The sequence below is a fragment of the Crocodylus porosus genome, unplaced genomic scaffold, assembly GCF_001723895.1.
Source record: "Crocodylus porosus isolate Cpor-Errol unplaced genomic scaffold, CroPor_comp1, whole genome shotgun sequence".
NCBI lineage: Eukaryota > Metazoa > Chordata > Crocodylia > Crocodylidae > Crocodylus > Crocodylus porosus.
The window spans coordinates 13,182,360-13,199,730 of record NW_017728932.1 but is presented as its reverse complement, the minus strand read 5'-3'; positions in this window follow the sequence as shown (position 1 = coordinate 13,199,730).

Genomic DNA, 17,371 nt, shown 5'->3' with positions numbered 1-17,371 from the left:
TAATGTTTCAGGGTGCCATAGGGAGCTTTTTCATGGAAACATTAGATGTGTTCTTATTTTTTCCCCCTTAGTAGTTCAGCACAGCAAGGTGCTGAGCACGGTGGACTTGGTCCCATAAAATGATTCAGAGTTTACTTCCTTTTCAACTCACGACAAGGGACTGACTTAAATCACAGTAAGACTAAACATTTTTTTGCAGGTTGGTCGCAGCATAAAGAGCAAATTTTGCTGATGTTGCCTGGATGTGCCCTACCGGGCCTGCTCCTTGGCACTGATTGGTGGAGAGGAGGCAGCTGTCATCTTGTCCACTGGTGGCCCCTTGTGCAGCCCTGCCCATCAGCACTGATTGGCAGAGAGGCTTTGGTGGGGGAGGAGGGATATGGGGGTGGTCGCCATCTTGTCTACTGACCTTCGTGCTTCCCCGGCAGCCAGCACCTCTCCTCAGCCTCCCATGTAGGCCGCGGTAGCAAGAACCACTGACTCGCATCGAGGAGCCAGTATTTTATTTTTATTAAGTTTTTTTTAAAGTTGATTTTGCAGACAATCCCGGAATTCGTGGTCTCTCCAAAATCTGTGAAATGGCAAATTGAGTAGACCCCCAACTCCTGACAAATCCCGTTGAAATCAAGTGCTTACACGCATTTCTGGGTTGAGGACAGCAGGTTAATCCCCTGGCAGGACTGAATCTTAAATTAATTCCAACAGATGCCCATTGAAGAAGAGTTGGACTGGCACTTTGTTTCATAAATAGATACATAAATATAAACACACACTCACACACCTTTTAATATTTGACCGCTTAAAATAGTCCTCAAGTATCTTCATTTGTGACTTGTCACTTCTGCGTTTTTAGCCATATTTTCTAAATCTGGGGAGACAGCTAGTCTCTTCTTTCAGGAATCCTATGAGCATGTATGCGCTTGCCCTAATGTCCTGCTCTACAAGTACTGAGCTGTTCATGACCCTCACCATAGGAAAACAGACAATTCACTCTTGAAGTGGGGAAGAGAAGGCAGAAAGTTTTGGCCTAAAAGAAACAGATAAGCTAGGATGGGAAGGTTCATGTCTAATTGTCAAAGAGCTTGGGGATACCAAAGAAATAAGCGTACGGTTATATAAACTGCCCTTGATTAAACAGAATCCGTGACAATTAACATCCATTTGTGTCAGCAATCTGCCTGTGTGGCTCTCATGGCAGGATTGGGGTCTTAATGACTGCCTGACTGTAGGTAGCTTCTGAAAATCACCCTGGATAAGCATTTTGAAGGTTTGGTTCAATGTTGCACAGCAGCTAACACAAAACCTTCAAAATTCATGACATGGCTTTAAAAGTGACAAAGTAAGCAACCTTTTAGCTTCTTCTGAGCCTTTGGAGTCCACATTTGCAAGCTTCTCTCTGCTACCACAAGGCCTCGTACCTTTAAAAAAAGGATATCTGAGAGTTATAATGCTCCTACCAGAAATGCGAGAACTGGCAAGACTGAAGGCAGCCTCTGGCACAGAACTGTGCATCAGTTGATCATGCGTCTGCTTAAATGAGGGCAATTATTCTATAATAGAAATATAATGTAAACAATAATAATTAAATAAAATAATTAAAAATTATACATATAATTTTATCATTATTGTTTTGTCATTATTCATTGTATTTATATTATGTTTATATTATAGTATAATTGCTATCATTTGGACAGGTGCATGATCAACTGATACATAGTTCTGTGGCAGAGGCTACCTTCAATTTAATATATACCTTCAGTAGAATATATTTATCTATCTATAGCTATAACTATCTATTTCTCTTTATATGTAGATATATCTATCTATATATATTTGTGTGTGCGTGTGTGTGTGTATATGTGTGTGTGTGTGTACACACACACACACACACACACACACATATATAGTAACTTTCATTGCACCAAAATAAAGGCTGACTGAGGTTCAAACTTTGATTGGGTTTGCTAGGTTCCCCTTTAGTTAGGGTCAGAAAAGCAGTTCTCAGACCTGTTCTCCCATTATGTAAGCCTCACTCCTAGGGGTGGAATAGACCACAAACTCCAATAAGTCACATCCTTTTTTTTGAGGCTTGCTCCGCTGCCAAAAACAGAAGTCCAAGCCTAAGCAGATTGAGTCAGGGCACCGGGTAACAACCATGCTAAGTTTTTCAAGCCTCAGTCAGCAAAGCCAAGAGAGGGCAAAGTCCCCTTTCCTTTTATTATCCCAGCCCAAGGCAGTCCCATGCTAGGAGTGTGGTAACCCTTTACCTGCATCTTTACATTTTGATCACACACTGGCTTTGTACCCTTTTGCCTGCATATTGCTCCATTTCCAAACTGAATCGCACCTGAAATCTGCAGCCACCAACCTCTTTCAGGGATCGCGCAGGTTAGTCAGGATCCAGCCGGGCTGCTGTCGAGCGAGGTCTCTGAGGAGCGGCACAAGAAATAGCACCCAACGAGGTACAAAGCGGTGCTCTTCACTCCAAATTTGGATTAAGCCATCAGTGTTTTGCAAATAGGAAGTGAGGCTGGGGCTATTAAATAGCCCAATATCCTGCCCAGCTAGGGGGTCTTAAATATCCAACTGCATCCCTAGTAAGAACAGGGATGCTGCTGAGCCTAACCCAGTCGTGTTTCGAGTGCTGATGTCTGTGGTTTCAGTCAGGCCTGAATCCAACAGGTTTGTGAGGCGAGGGAGCGCTCCCGGGGGCAGGGAGAGGGCTAAACCCACTGCTTGGCCAGGTGCGGCCGCCCCCCCTCAGGTGTGGAGAGTCAAGCGATCAAGCTCCCGCTCTGAGGGAGCTGGCTGGGCAGGAGGCACCACAGCTTCCCCGCTGTGGAAAAGTGGGGGGAAAAAAATAAGCAGGACAATTGTCTTTTGGGGTTTAGCTGCTGTCGCTGTGTGGACAAGTGGCAGGACCTGCTGGAGGTTTTGAGTGTGCTCCTGGAAAACGCCTGTGCGTGGCATTGCTTTGACTGCTAGGCCCCGCCGCCGGAAGGTAACGTGCCATTTTTTTCCTCATAGCAGAGACGTGCAGGGCTGGCATCTTCTGAGGCTCGGGTGTTGTCATTGCAGCCCGGTCCCTTTTGCCCTTGCTTTTCCATGTCTCCTGTCCTCCCCAAAGCATATGGCATAAATTGGGCTTTGCATCTTTTGCCCCTGACGGGCAGAGCTGCCCCATCTGCGGTGCTCTCTGTGGGACAGGCCTGGATTTGCCCTGGACAACAGCTTGGTGCTGCATTTCCCAAGGGGACAGCGTGGGGCTATTCAAGATAAATACACGGGCTGCTAATGCATCCACCTTTTGTACCCCCGGCACTCCTTTGGGACACTCTGCTTCGTAACCTGTTGACTAGTATTTAAACTATAGCTGCCCCTCAGAAGCAATTAAAACATCTCTCTGGAGATGCTAGGTGGGGCAGCGGGCAGCCAAGAGCTCATGGGCTCGCGTGGTTGAAAGGGCTCATGTGATAAGTAATCCAGCCTTAGAATACAAGAAAACCAAAAAATGGGGAAAAAGAAAGATTTTTAAAAAAAAAAAGCACCCTTCATCTTCCTACTGTGTGGGCAGAAACTCATCTTGTAGCATGTAACAAAACGCCTGGGCAGACAGCAGAACTGGGAGGCAGTTTAAATCTCTCCTCCTGTGGAGATGTCGCAATTTAGTGAATCGTTAAGAAATAATATGGGGTGTATCACTCTCTGTTCCTCTCAACACATAATCAAACCAGAAAACATACAGGCACCTCTTCTCAGCATAATCGGGGGGGTAAATGACCTTGGAATCGAACTCTGTTCCTCTTTAAAGGAGGCGACACACTCTTCTTCTCCCCCCCCCATATCCCCAATTGATCATTGCACTTTTTCAAAGGGGAGAAAAAACAAGCCCTTACAGAACTAATTTAGTTAAAATTTACACTCCTTGATTTTGTGCCTCATCTTTTCCCCTTTCCAGTTTTGTAGCTATGATGCAGTATTGATCCGAAGATCTATAGGATCATACCACAGCTCCAGGTGGATGGTGGGGAATTGAGGGTAGGCTTCATTTCCATCTGAATGGTGCAGAAAATAATTCCTCTTTCCAGCTTTTATTGCTTTGAACATTGCATTTCTCTCATTGCCAGTGTATGGGAATTAGTTCTGGTGGAAAGAAATGACCCCCCTTATTTTTTTTTTTGAGGCAGAGTTGAACAGAACAATTGTGGAAGCAAGTAACTTGGGAAGCAGGCGACTTGCAATTTGTGGTGGTCCGCACTCTGGGTTGCCCTGAATATGTTAACGTGGTCTGACACTTGGGGTTCAAATGGTGATTCGATGGATGGATGCTCTAACCCTAGATAGCCTCTCCTGTTCTCTGCAACGCAAGTTCTTCATCTGACTGAGCCAGCTTTTTCTCCACTGGGAGCTTAGTACAGTACAGTATGTTGAATTTAATAGTGGGGCAGCTATTAAGTTTCAGGTATCAGTGCAAAGGAAAGCAAGCTATAAAGACCACTGGAGAAAGGGGGGGGAAAAAATGCATGGGGCTAGATACCCCTCCATGTTGCAAACATTTCTGCTTTCTTTGTGCGAGCAAATAGTTGGTGACAGAGACTGTCAATCCAATCCTGTGCAAATCTACCCAAACCCCACTCCTTACAGTAACAGAGCCTTGTTTTCTACTAGTACTGCACATATTCTAGTTGCAGCTCTGTGATACTCTACTGCACATCTCAGACCCTAGTGGAAGGGATGTCATTGATGTTTTTGTGTTGCTGTCCTGCCCTCCAAGCTGTTTGCCTACTAAAAATTGGATTATTTTGTCTTGGTTCTCGTACTGGCTAGAGGTACCATAAGGCAGAAGTTAATTTGACTAGTTGCTTCTTTAAATACAGGATAGATTAATTTAAGAGGCAGCAACTTGAAATTTGACTCTGAAATTATATGTAGTTCTGACTAACAATGGAGATAATGGAAAGTGAAAGGCTGGTGAGATGAGATTTTTTGTATATATGTATATGTGTGTATGTATATAATATACTTTAAAATTTAACTTTTCCTCTTTTGTGTGTGTGTATGTGTGTATGAAAAACCCTTGGTGTGATTAGCTTTGCATTTCTTCTGCATAGTTTCTCCATTGCTGATCTTCCAACTTGCTCTAAACCCCTATAGGAGCAGCAGCCAAAGAGCAGGAGGGCCCTTATACAGTGTGTCTATGCTAAAAAAGTATTTATTAAAAAAAAAAATCTAAGTAGGGGGAGAGAAGCCTATTGAAAGATACAACTATTAACACTTTATGAAAGCCTCCAGCTGGCACTCTGTGTTGTAAGACTACCTGTTCACCAAAAGTTTTTGACAGATGCCTTTATAAAAACTTTTTCATACCACAACTTCTTACCTCAAGCTGCTCAGTCATACCTTTGTATTTCATTGAATATTGGTAACTTGTGCCCTTCTGGGAAGCAGACAAGAAGCACAGAGTGGTGTGTGGAACTGAAATGCAGGTGGTTGTTTCTGGTAATACACGGTAAGATCCAGAGGACTGTTTGTCTGTACCTAAATAAATAAAGGACGCTGTTTAGGGCAGATGGTTTTGTGGCTGTGATCTGGGTTCCCTTCATTCCTCTTCTGCTGCCTGCTGCTGTGACTGTGGGATGGGTCCTTCATCTCTGCTTCCTGCCATAATTGGTAAAATGAAGCAAATTTTTACCTAGCATCTTGGGTGTTTTGTTGGAGCTTTATGCTGTTGCTGCACTGTTCTCAAAGCCCAAGCTAGATGGATCGGAGGTGGTTCGGGTATGTCTACATAAGCTGCTGTTACACTTTGCCTGCAGTGTGGACGTACCCTGTCAGCTGGAGGACTCTGCTTGTATGTTCGGTGCCCAGCACAAGTGGACCTTGATCCTAGTTGGGGCCCGTAGATGCTTCTGTATATATCACGTTTAGTTGCAGGCCATTTTTAAATACGGCCTTTGGGTCCTATGTATAGGTACAAAAGAGACTGGCTATGCTACAGACAAGGCATGCTGGCTTGCAAGCAATGAAATGGCACTGATGTGAACTTGCTTATCTCCCGGTGAGGAGCAAGGATGCTAAAAAGCACCTGAGCACAGCAGCGTGTATGTGCAGATGCAGACATACACATGAAGCCTCCCCCCATCCATGCTAAATATTTAGCACTCATTTCACCCTGCCTTAAACCATTGCTGTTGGAAAGAAATCACCCCCTGAAAGGAGAAACAGGATATTTAAGACTGACTTGGTATTCAGCCTTTGTTTCCTTTCTTTTTTTCTTTTTGACATGAGCATGGCTGCTGGGTTTGCTTCCATCCCTGCTCCCCCCGCCCCTCCAAAAAAAAAAAAAAAAAAAGATAAACACACAGCTCGATGATTGTGAAGAGTAAGTGAAATGATGGCCCATATTGGATTTTAAGCGTGAACATAGTTCATTCAATTTGCTGAGTGAATTTAATAAATCAGAGAAGTAATTTATCTAGCAGAGAGGTAGGCTGCCACCTGTTCATGAACTTGAAAACCTCAGCTCACACTTCTGATATTATGCCCCACTAGAAAAGTTTTAAGCAGGCTTATCTCCTAATAAAGAAGCTGGGGGGGGTGCAGAAATGGGAAGAGAAATGCAGCGGCTGGTCAAGGAAACAGCACAGTCTTCTTCCCACCCCCCTCCCTAGTCATAAAAGGGAATAATTGGAAAAGGTTTCAACCACTAGGACAGTGATATCTATCTGACAAATACAGAGCATGAAAAATATTTTTAATCTAATAAGGCTGGTGCAAAGAGCACTGAGAAGTCTGTACTGGTGTTGAGAAGGACAGGACCAGGGGCTAACATCAGTATATGAAAGTCTATCTAACAGCATAACAAGCAACACACTGGCGTCTTGGCCCAATATTTAAAAGGTCTCCTCTCGAGAGAGAGCACCAGGCTTTATGTAGCTTCTATTTCTTCAACAAAAATAAATGTTTCTACTATCGGGCATCACTTTTAGCCCTGACATTTAACAGGATGCTTGTGGTTTTCTAACCCCTCCTGCCATTACTCTTCACCCAGAACTTCCTATCCTAGAAGTCTGTATCAGGTGAAAATCTCATTAGCACTCTGGTTTAGGGCTACTTAAGCATTTCTAGAAAGGTGGGTTTGAAACAGTGCAGCGCTGGCTGTAGGATTTGTGCTCTGTCAGTGTTAAGTGGAGCAAATATTGACAGTGCATCTCAGAGACTCTTGTTTCTATTGCCGCTGTTAATTCAGGGAGAAACTTGTCCATACACCGAAGGCCATATTAGACCCGTGTGCTATTGAAAAAGAAGCGTTGAAGCAGTGCACGGTATTAGGGCTGGACCTTGGCATTTAATTTTTCGTGGCCAGGGTCGCTTGAAAGATGAGGAACAGGACTCGGATGACTGTGGAAACTTTATAGTTGTGGATTTCCAGGGGTCTGATCTCACTGATTCACCCCGTGTTCGAACCACTCTCTGTGTAGAGGTACAGCATGTTTCATTAACAGGACCGTGCTCTTCGACAAATCATCTGTCAAACAATTTTGTGGACCCTTAGAGGACATGTAATTGTGAGAAGCTCCTGACCCCGAAGCCTCCTGAGGGCAGTGCTGGGTGCTTCTACCAAGTCATTTCCACTCTTTCAGTTGTTTTCGCTTCACAGTTCAAGTGTGTGGATACTGCTCGGTCAGACTGGCACATGCCGTGGCTATCATTGAAAGTTGCAGAGCTGTTCCTGCATGTCCCCCAGAGTTTGCAGGGGCCTGCTGGGCATCTCCATTACAATGCATTGTCCCAAGTGGCAGGCCCTTGCTGAAATGGCTTTGCATTCGTGCGGTTGGGTATCATTGACGCTTGCCCGCAGGGGTGATTTCCTGGCGCGTTCTACACCGCTATCCGCTCCAGACAATTTAACACTGGCGAGGAGCACAATAGAGAGAGACAACCCTGAGCAAAGCGGCATGGGGAGAATGTGATCTCATGAGAATTAAAAGAAGCTGCTGAGAAAAAGGCGTCTCCAGCCTTGGCGACTGTCCTACTGCTAAAATACTTCCAATGCCGACTTTCACTAGACTAGGGAAATGTAGATCATTAGCCGGGATATAGCCAGGAACCTCGGCCACAGGCCTGGCTGCACCAGAAGAAGCCCTGGATGTGGGCAGACAAGACTGCTGGAAGCTATTGGTGTAGTTTAGCAGGGCTTGAAACCAAGGAGGGCTTAATTGAGATAAATCGCAAGAGCAGCTCTGGCTGCCTGCACTAGGACATGACCAGTTACACCCAAAGCCTTGTGGCTGCATCCTTGCCTTCCCCGCCCCTGTCCCGCTCCCCTGAAAGGTTTCATACCTGGGGGAAGCCACTGGTATCGGAGAAGTCACGTTGCTTTGTGCCAGTGGACAGGAGAGGCAAGTGAAGTCCAGCGTGAAGGCCTCTTGCAATTCACAATCATGTGAATTTGCAATTGGTGCTGAGGTCGGTGAAAGGTGAGAGAGAGCAGCAAATGGTCAACATACTTGCAAGAAGCTTCAGCTCCCCAGTAGGTGCCCCAAATGCTTGAACGTTTATGAGTTGGCAGGAAAATCCACAAGAGGAGGTGGTGAAATGTTGAGGTGTTCTTTCCGTTTGGTCTCCCGTTTGACTGCAAGCTTTAAAAAAATACAAATGGAAAGCTTTGCTGTTATGGCCTTGTTTCTTCTCTCTCGTATCTCCCTCCTGTAGGAGGCTTTTACCCTTCCATTAGATGCTGAGCTATATTCTCAGTATCCAGTGGAAGAAAATTGTACTTGTAATTATCCCTTTCCCAGCCTTCTCGTCAAGATACGAATGACTACAGTACTTACTAAAAGCGCAAAGGTAGGAAGAGGGCCCTTAGATTTGTTTGGAGAAAAGGAATGAATGTGCACGCGTGTATATATGAGTAGCCTTTTGCAGTGTGCCACTTAATCATGGTGGGGGGGGTGTTGTATTAATATTGCATGGCAAATGAATAGAAGCTAGCAAGTCGGGAGCCCCCAAGCAATATTATCCAAGGCTGCTTTGCTTCTCACCCCTGCAAACTAGACCACAGGGGTCACTTTGCATGCCTCTCTGGAAAGCAACCCCTCCCTTAGTCACCTCATTCAAATCTCCCTTTTTACTTCAAAAGAAACAGACAACACAACAAAACTAGGAACGAGACAGAATTATTTTCTCCCTAGAGCTAGTCAAACTTCTGGGAATTATTTTGAAAACCTATCCCTTTAAAAGGCTTCTAGGTAAAAAACTGGATTAAACTGTCACTCATATTCACAATCTATCCAGGCGACTCATCCAGGCCCCTACAGGTAGCTAGTTATCCCAACAGGAATTTCATATTCTTGTCTGAATCCTTCAACACAAATTGGTCCAACCCTATGGGTCTGCCTTGATTAGGGTCTGCTGACACAGATGTCCACAGCATGTGTTCCCAAAAAAGCATCCTCAAATAACTGCTTGTTTCCCCAAAGGGGGCAAAGGTTGAACTGGTCCTTCTGGATCTTTAGCTAGGCTGTGCAAAGCTTCTGAAAAGTTTAATCCCTTTCCTGTTAAAAAAAATAAAATAAAAAAAAAGGCAAAAAAAAGCATAAATGGGGAGTTTGTGGACTTGTCCCCAATCTTTATAGAAATTAGATGCATTGTGGCTTGTTTGGAAAGGCACCTGCCTTTCTAAGGCAGACGTACCATTGGGTTTGGGTTGTCCTGTCAATGGAGAAAGCCCAGAACATTTTAATACACTTGTGCAAATATCTAATGTTGACATCTTTTGCCAGCCGCTGTTGTGGATTCTTTTTTTCCTTGATGAACAAAATCCTCCTGTGATGTGGCCTCTGAGTGCCATTATAATTAAAAGAATTAAAATTCAATTTGAGTTATTGTCATTACCCAATGCAAAGTTCAACACCACTGAAGGTTGATCTTATTGATTCTGTATCAGAGACTCCATGGAAATAAGTTACCTTGACACAAACATGGTATTGGCTGCAGAAGATGCATGTTCTTCAGTGGACAAGCTCCCTCGCTTTAATTTTATTGTTAAAAGCAATGATCGCAAACGAGTTTTGCCAAAGTTTCTGTCTTGGTGCACTTTTTTCAGGGTTAATTTTTGTAGCCCTGAGCCTGGCTCCAGGATAAATAGACTCATAAGCTTTCTGGCCTTGGAATTTTTTTTTTTTTTATTGGTACAAAGATCTTTAGGGGCCCAATTATTGATGGAAGCTGGGAACATCCCTGCTCTTTTGCCTTTGAATCTCTCTCTCCGGACTATTATTCCTCCTACAAGACAAGACAATACCCAGAAACCAGCCACTCTCACTGTGCAGTACCTTGTGACAAATTTTTTGATGAGGTCTTTATCCTATATTATAGCTTCTTTTGTAGAGCAGCTATAGTTTTGCATGTTAATGTGGCATCACGATAGTTGGTTAAACCCACAAGGCAGGAACCACTGGTATAAAGTTGCTCTCATAAGCAGGCTGAGTGCGAGGAGGATGGAAATCATCACCAGGGGGTAACAAGGACTATGAAGTGGGAATTGGGAGGTGTAGTCCTGACTCAGGCACTCACCAGCTGACTGACCTTTAGAAAAGCCATCTCTTTTCTGTGTTTCTGTTCTCTGCCAGCCTTTGTCAGTCTTGTCTGTGCAGGCCCAATGTCTTCAGGACGAATGCCTTTCTATAGAGCCCACTTCTACTAGATGCCACACGCTGCCACTGCAATTGAAATTGGTGTGTATTGAGGACATTCACCTGTGCAACATATGGTCAGCATCTTTCAGGTTTGGACTCTAACTTGGAAACAACTGATGATAGTCATGGCATACACTGGTGTCTTAAAACAGAAGATTGTGTGTGGGAGGGGATGGGAGTTAGTTTTCTGCAAACTTAATGTTTCCCATCTTATTGATTCTGTAATCCCCAAGCTGAGACTTGTGCACTTAACTTTACCACTATGAGTAGCCTCTTAGATCTGCGGGTGAGATCTTTAAAGGTATTTAGGGGCCTAAAGGTGCAGGTAAGCATCTAAATATCTGGTCATTTTTGCTTGCTATATGCTATGAATAGTAGGGATGTGTGAAGCTTCGGGTGGTGATTCGATTTGGTGGCCGAATTCCCCAAATCCGAATGGAATCAGGGGACCAATTTAAAGGTCTAAATCGATTCAGAGATCTCCAAATCTTCGGCAAAGGAAATCTGCAGCTGACTCTGAGCTGGTAAATACTAGGGCTGGGGGGGGACGGGACCATGGGGGGACCCCTACCTGCCCCAGCTTGGTACTTTAAAGAAAAGCCCCACTGCTCACCAGGTGCTGCGAGGGGGGGGGCGATCCCTGCTGCCCCACACTGCATGGCGAGCTCTGCCATGAGTCCCCTGCTCCCCTGGCCCCCACCACAGGTACCCCACCTGCTCTGGCTCTTTAAGAAAAAACAAACAAACAAGAAAAGCTCCAGGACTCACCTCAGGGCTTTGGGGGCTCATGCAGGGCCTCCCACATGCTGTGGGGCAACAGGGGACAGTGGGGATCATCCCCCACTGGCAGGAAGCGGAGAGTCTAGGGTTATTTTTTGTGGGGTTTTTTTCTTATTAAAGGGCTGGAGCTGGCCTGGGCGGGGCACCTGTGGGGGGGTTGGGGGAGCAAGAGTGGGCTCATGCAGAGCCTCCCACACAGCGTGGGGCAGTGAGGGGCAGCAGCCGAATCTCCAAACCAGATTTGGCCAAATCAAATTGGGACAGTGATTCGAATCACCGAATCGAATCTCTGTCCCCAAATTGGCCGAATCAGAATCCAAAACAAATGCTGGCCATTTTGCACAGGCCTAATATAGTCCTGTTTAGGTACCCAATTCAAGAAAGCCTTTAAACACAATTGCTTATATTTAATTTCCCGCTTAAAATCAAGCATGTGATTAAGTACTGACCTGATTTGAGAGTCATGCCTGTTAGCAAGCGGTTGCAAGATCCTGTGTTGAGTGAATATGGACTATGGGGGACATATCAGCCTTTTTTTTGCCCCCTCAATTGTGCATTTAATACTTTGTGAGCTGTTTCTTCCCCCTTTTTTGAAAAAAGAAAAATGGGCAGAGGGAAAATATTACTAGGTGTTGACAGAAGTATTTAGCTGCCTGAGAAGACTTTGTTTTCATATTTAGTGACTGCAGCTTGGCATATTGTTACCTAATTAACAATGAATATGGCAAGCTGCTAATTAATTGCACCACCTTTGTTGAATGCTAAACAAGTTTTTTTTTGTTTTTTTGTTTTTTAAACTAAGTATTGTAGTGATAAGATGTTCCCCAAGAAAACATTTTTTTTTCCATGTGAATTTCTGTCCTTTATTTGCCAGAAACATAGAAGCCCTGCACTCCTCTGGATGGCAAAGTCACCACAGAGGTTAAGAAAAATCAGCCTGAATTTCATGTGACAGAGTTGGCACTAATGAATAATAATCGTATTTTTTAATATAATGGAAAAGGCTTGGTAAGGTTAATAAGCTAACAGAACCCCTATGTACTGAATCAGGCTTGATAAGAGAACAAAAACTACACATTTGCTAAAATAACTTTAAAAACAAATAACATTGACTTTCCACACCTAGTGGAGACCAAATTTTCACTTGCTTGCATGCCTGCTCTCCCGGCATGCTAGGACCTGTCACCGTTCCGGCTCTCACCAGGACAGTGTGACTTTGATTTTTGACTGCTGGGCAATCTTTTTCATCAGATGGAGTTGGATCACAAGGTGGAAATTAGGTGTCCCTGCATCTTCCCACTCCTTCGGCTCACATGAAAATTTTGTGTCGAGGACATGTATCCACTTCCTACTGGCCCCACCACATGAAGCTTTGATTAGCAATTATTTCTGAGATATTAAAAAACACAATAGACGTTGCAGGACTCTGGATTTTCCATTTTGGTTATTAAGGGAAAAGGAATACTACAGTGACAATTCAATAATTTATTTCTCCAGCTCCGCAAATAAATGGCTTGCATAGCCTTAGGGATGATCATGCATGCACACGCATGCTGTTTACATGTGTTACTTTTCCTGCGTTTGCATGTTGTTAGTGGCATGCTTTCCTTTGTGGGGTAACATGGAACAAAATTTAAATGTTGCACTTTGCCCCTTTATCCCTACTCGGTGCTGGTTCTAGTTTTAGCAGTGCACTTTCCCCATCCCCTGCACCCATTGTACTACTAAATTGATCCTCCCCTCTTATTTTCTGGATTTGGATAGCAGGCTTACCCACTTCTAGAACCTTTTAAATTTACGAAAGATCGAACACTTCTTGGCAATATTGAATAAATGGTGCTTCTAGGGCCCAATCCAGCCAGGGACATCATAACCTCAATTCAAGCATTTGGGGCACTAAGAGCCTGGCAGGATCATTCCTAGAAAGGAACCTGAATATGAGACTCTGCTCCTCCAAGCAGTGGCACATCCCCTTGGCATTACTCATGTGAGTAGGATGGCACAGCCTCAGTTGTGTAAACACTTGCACACCTGTTTGCCTTTGCCCATCGGTAACTTGAGTGTATGTGTAAGTAGCTGCACATTCAGGGTCTTGGATTGTAAGCACTAAGCTTTGGCGCTGTTTATGCAAACCTCCGTCCTTCAAAGATGTAAAATCTTATGCCTGGATTCTTTGCCTTAATACTGAAATACAAAGCCAAAACACTGCCACTGGCTCTGGTGTTTTCAGTATTCAAGCCCAAAGATCTGTGCCTACAGATTTCCTATTCCAAAAACTTCTAAATAAGCAGCGAGAAACCTTGCGTAATATGGCAAAGTTGTAGATTAACAGCCCAAAACGTGCATTAGCTTTGTTCATTGAAGCTAATAAAGATTGCAAACAGAGTTTAAAATAAAAACCAGGGCTTGTATACACAATGGTCTATGAAATTATTATACAGTAAAGCACAGAGGTGACAGTGGCAAGAATACACTCAGTTCTTTGGGGCAAGGACTGTCCCCTTGCTCTGCACAGTGTCTATCACCGTGGGGGTCCTGATCCCTGACTGAGACTCCAGACTGCTGCTGCCACACAAGTGGTTTCCATATGCAGTGCATGGTCTGGCTGCTTGCAGTTCGGACTGCAATGCTCTATGTCTGTCTGCAAGTAATGCCTTTGTATGACTCGCCAGTAATACCTGACTGATGTGGACATTTCTGCCCGCTTCACAGGGTAGTTTGTGTAAAGAAAAATAAGGGAAAATACCCCACTTTCTAGACTGCCTGAAAAGGGACGAAAGTTTTCTTGCCCTTGGAATCAGAGGCACAAAAGCACTTGCTCTCATGCTTCTATTGCCAGCCACACCAAGGGTTAAAATTGTTCCATGATTGCCAATAAAGATAAATTACACACAAAAATAGCTACCATTGGCAGAAATGAGCTGGCAGTTTTCAGAGAGGGGTACGTGGTATCTTAAAGTGCAGTCAGTTGTAAAGGCTCAGAAAAAAATTTCAACTGCACATTATCTGAGTGAGCTTCCATATTTTACCATGACACCGACTCTGAGACTCATTTCCCTGGGTTAAGTAGTGTGGGGTGAAGTATCTGCCGCTCTCCTTCTACCTATCCATCTGCTGCGGTATTCTGGGCATTTAACCTGGAGCGCTTGCTGATGTATGACCAAATCAGAGAAAAGAGGCCGCGCTGTTTAACCCTCTCCCTTTGTAGCTGCACTTAATGAATGTCACACAGGCCCACTATAGAAATGATGGAACATCCATTCTGGCAGTACGAATGAAGCCCACCATGCTATGATATGGTGAAATATGCTGAAAATATTCACAGGAGCCTGTGGAAAATAAACCCATGATTATTTTTTTCCCTTAAATCTCAACATTTTAGCTGCCCCCTCCCTTTTATAATAGAAACTGTTTGGAACTGAGCTTTTATTTTTCATAGGAAAGAAAACACTGTTTTCTTTTTATTATGGCTGGACTGAAATAGCTAACTGATATGCACTGCGGCTTCATTGATGCATCTGCATGTTGCCCTTCTTGCAAATAAGATCTTGGGTCTTACTGATTTCCCCCCACCCCCCCAATCAATCTGCAGGCCATTTTCCAAAGTGTTAATAATGGTGGTGTGAGCATAGCAATGGACATTGCACACGTAAGTGTGCACTCTGAGGCACGCTTCCCACTCTTGTAGTTGCACAGAGTAGCACCTTTCTCCATGAACAGTCGTGTGGGCTCTAGCTGGACTTCTTGCAGATTAAGAAACTACTCAGCATCTGCAAGAGCGGCAGAGTTGAACCCAGAGGGGAACAGAAGGAATCTGCAGTAGCAAAGCTGTTAACGTGATGGAGTGAGATAAATTAGTTGGCCTTTTCCCCCATTGCTCCATTTTCCCACCTGTCCACTGTTGCCTTCTCTTCTGGGTGTAAGCTGCACTCCAGTTTTTGTTGATTTATAGATATAAGCCCATTCTTTACCTTTGAATTTGGCCCCTAATCTGCCATTTCTTGTTTCTAAGCTCTATTATTCAGCTAGAAACCAGTCCATCGTTGGATTTAAAAGGGAAAGGCTCAATGGTTGCAATGCGCTCCTGAGCTGAGGCCACGCGCAAAGCTTTTGTGACACAGGTTTCTCATACACGCAAGGTACAAATGCTTCCCGAGTCTCTTTAAAACCATTTATCTCTTCAAGTAGAGAGTATGCACTTAAAAACCTGGCTAAATATTTGTTGGACTAAATCCTGTCTTGGTAACAAAAGAACATCTTCATGTGAGGCCTGGCAAAACTTAAAACAAATAACAAAAAGCCAGTTAAATTGAATGTAATGCTTCTTGTGGTGCTTGGGATATATCTAACGTGTCCTGTCTCCCTTGAGGCCTGAGATATCAGTTCAAGCTTTCCTTAGTTGACCTGCCTATATACCTTGCACTTATTCAGAAAGCAACCATTTTTATAGCTGGAGAGAGGTAAAGGAGGAGTTCATTTTCTTTGGCATATCCTGCCTTATAGTTTTCTGCTGAGGCTGCCAGCCAGCATGCTGGTTTTAGTGCCTATGTGCATCTGTATGCGCTTTAATAAATTTGTTGAACTGTGTCCTTGGATAATGATTTTGGTTCCTGCTACATTGGTACTGGACATTTTCTCTTTCGGTCATCTGGGCCATGGATGCAGTTTGGTTAGCAAGGATTTGCCAAAAACAGTAATATAAATACTTGCTTGAAAACTAGTATGCCCATTTTGTGACTTTTTTTTTTTTAAATCATGAGTCCTGCATTATTTGGCATTTACTTAAATAAAAGTAAGTATCTCCTGGAAATGCATAGGAATCTTAGCCTTTTAGTTTAAATAAAAAATTCCAGCCTAAGAAGTTGCAGAGAAAAGCTTTAAAACATGTTTCGTATAAGCCTAAAATGCTTAGAAGCCAGGAAGCGAGTTAAAAGCTCCTCTGATTCCTTTTAAAAGAGCAGTATTTTTTAATGTTTTGGGGTTGGCAATCCTGGAAAATTTAGGAGTGTAAAATGTAAATGCCTTCTGTTTTCACCAGTGTGTCAAGTGAACACCTTGACTTCTGTTGGGTTATACCAGGCATGAATTTGGTCCACTGCATTATAATGATATGGGATGTATATAACCATAGTTGGCATACAACACTTCTACGGTTGAGACTTTGGCACAAACTTGTGCTGCTGAAATCATCATGCCATGCTGTTCTGGCCTTATTTCTGTTTTATTGCAAAGGATCCATTGATCAAAAAGATATGCCTTTACAAGCTTGGAGCCAGCGGGCATAGTTTTATTCTGATGCTGTCCATATAGATAAACTTCTGGCAGATGAATAAGTGGTTTTGTTATGTTGTGTTTCTAAGAAATTTAGTTAATCAGAAATAACTTTTTAGAATGTTTTCTGGATGATCAGTAGACTATGAGAGGATACACGTGAGGAACTGCACTATACTCACTGCTAGGATGAATGTACCCCTAAGCAAAGTCCTGTTAGCAGGCCTGGGCTCTCTCTTATCAGCAGGGATCCTGGTTTTCTCTGATTTAAAAAAATATCTCCAATTGTTGGTTTTAAAAAGTAACCCCAAATCCACATTTTTTCCATGATTAAAACAAAACACCACTATATATATATATATATATATATCTGTATGTTAGTGGTGTTTCATTTAAATCACAGAAAAATGTGGATCTGGGGTTACTTTTTTTTAACTGAAAATTGGGGATTTTTTTTTATCAGAGAAAACCAGGATCCCTGCTTATCAGCACCTACATTTGATGAATAAATATTTTTTTCCCCATTTTTTCTTTTTTCTTTGCCTAACGAGTAGAAATTGGCTTCCTGTTTCCTGGGGGTAGAAACAAATGCTTGTCATTTTCACAAATGAGCACCCCAC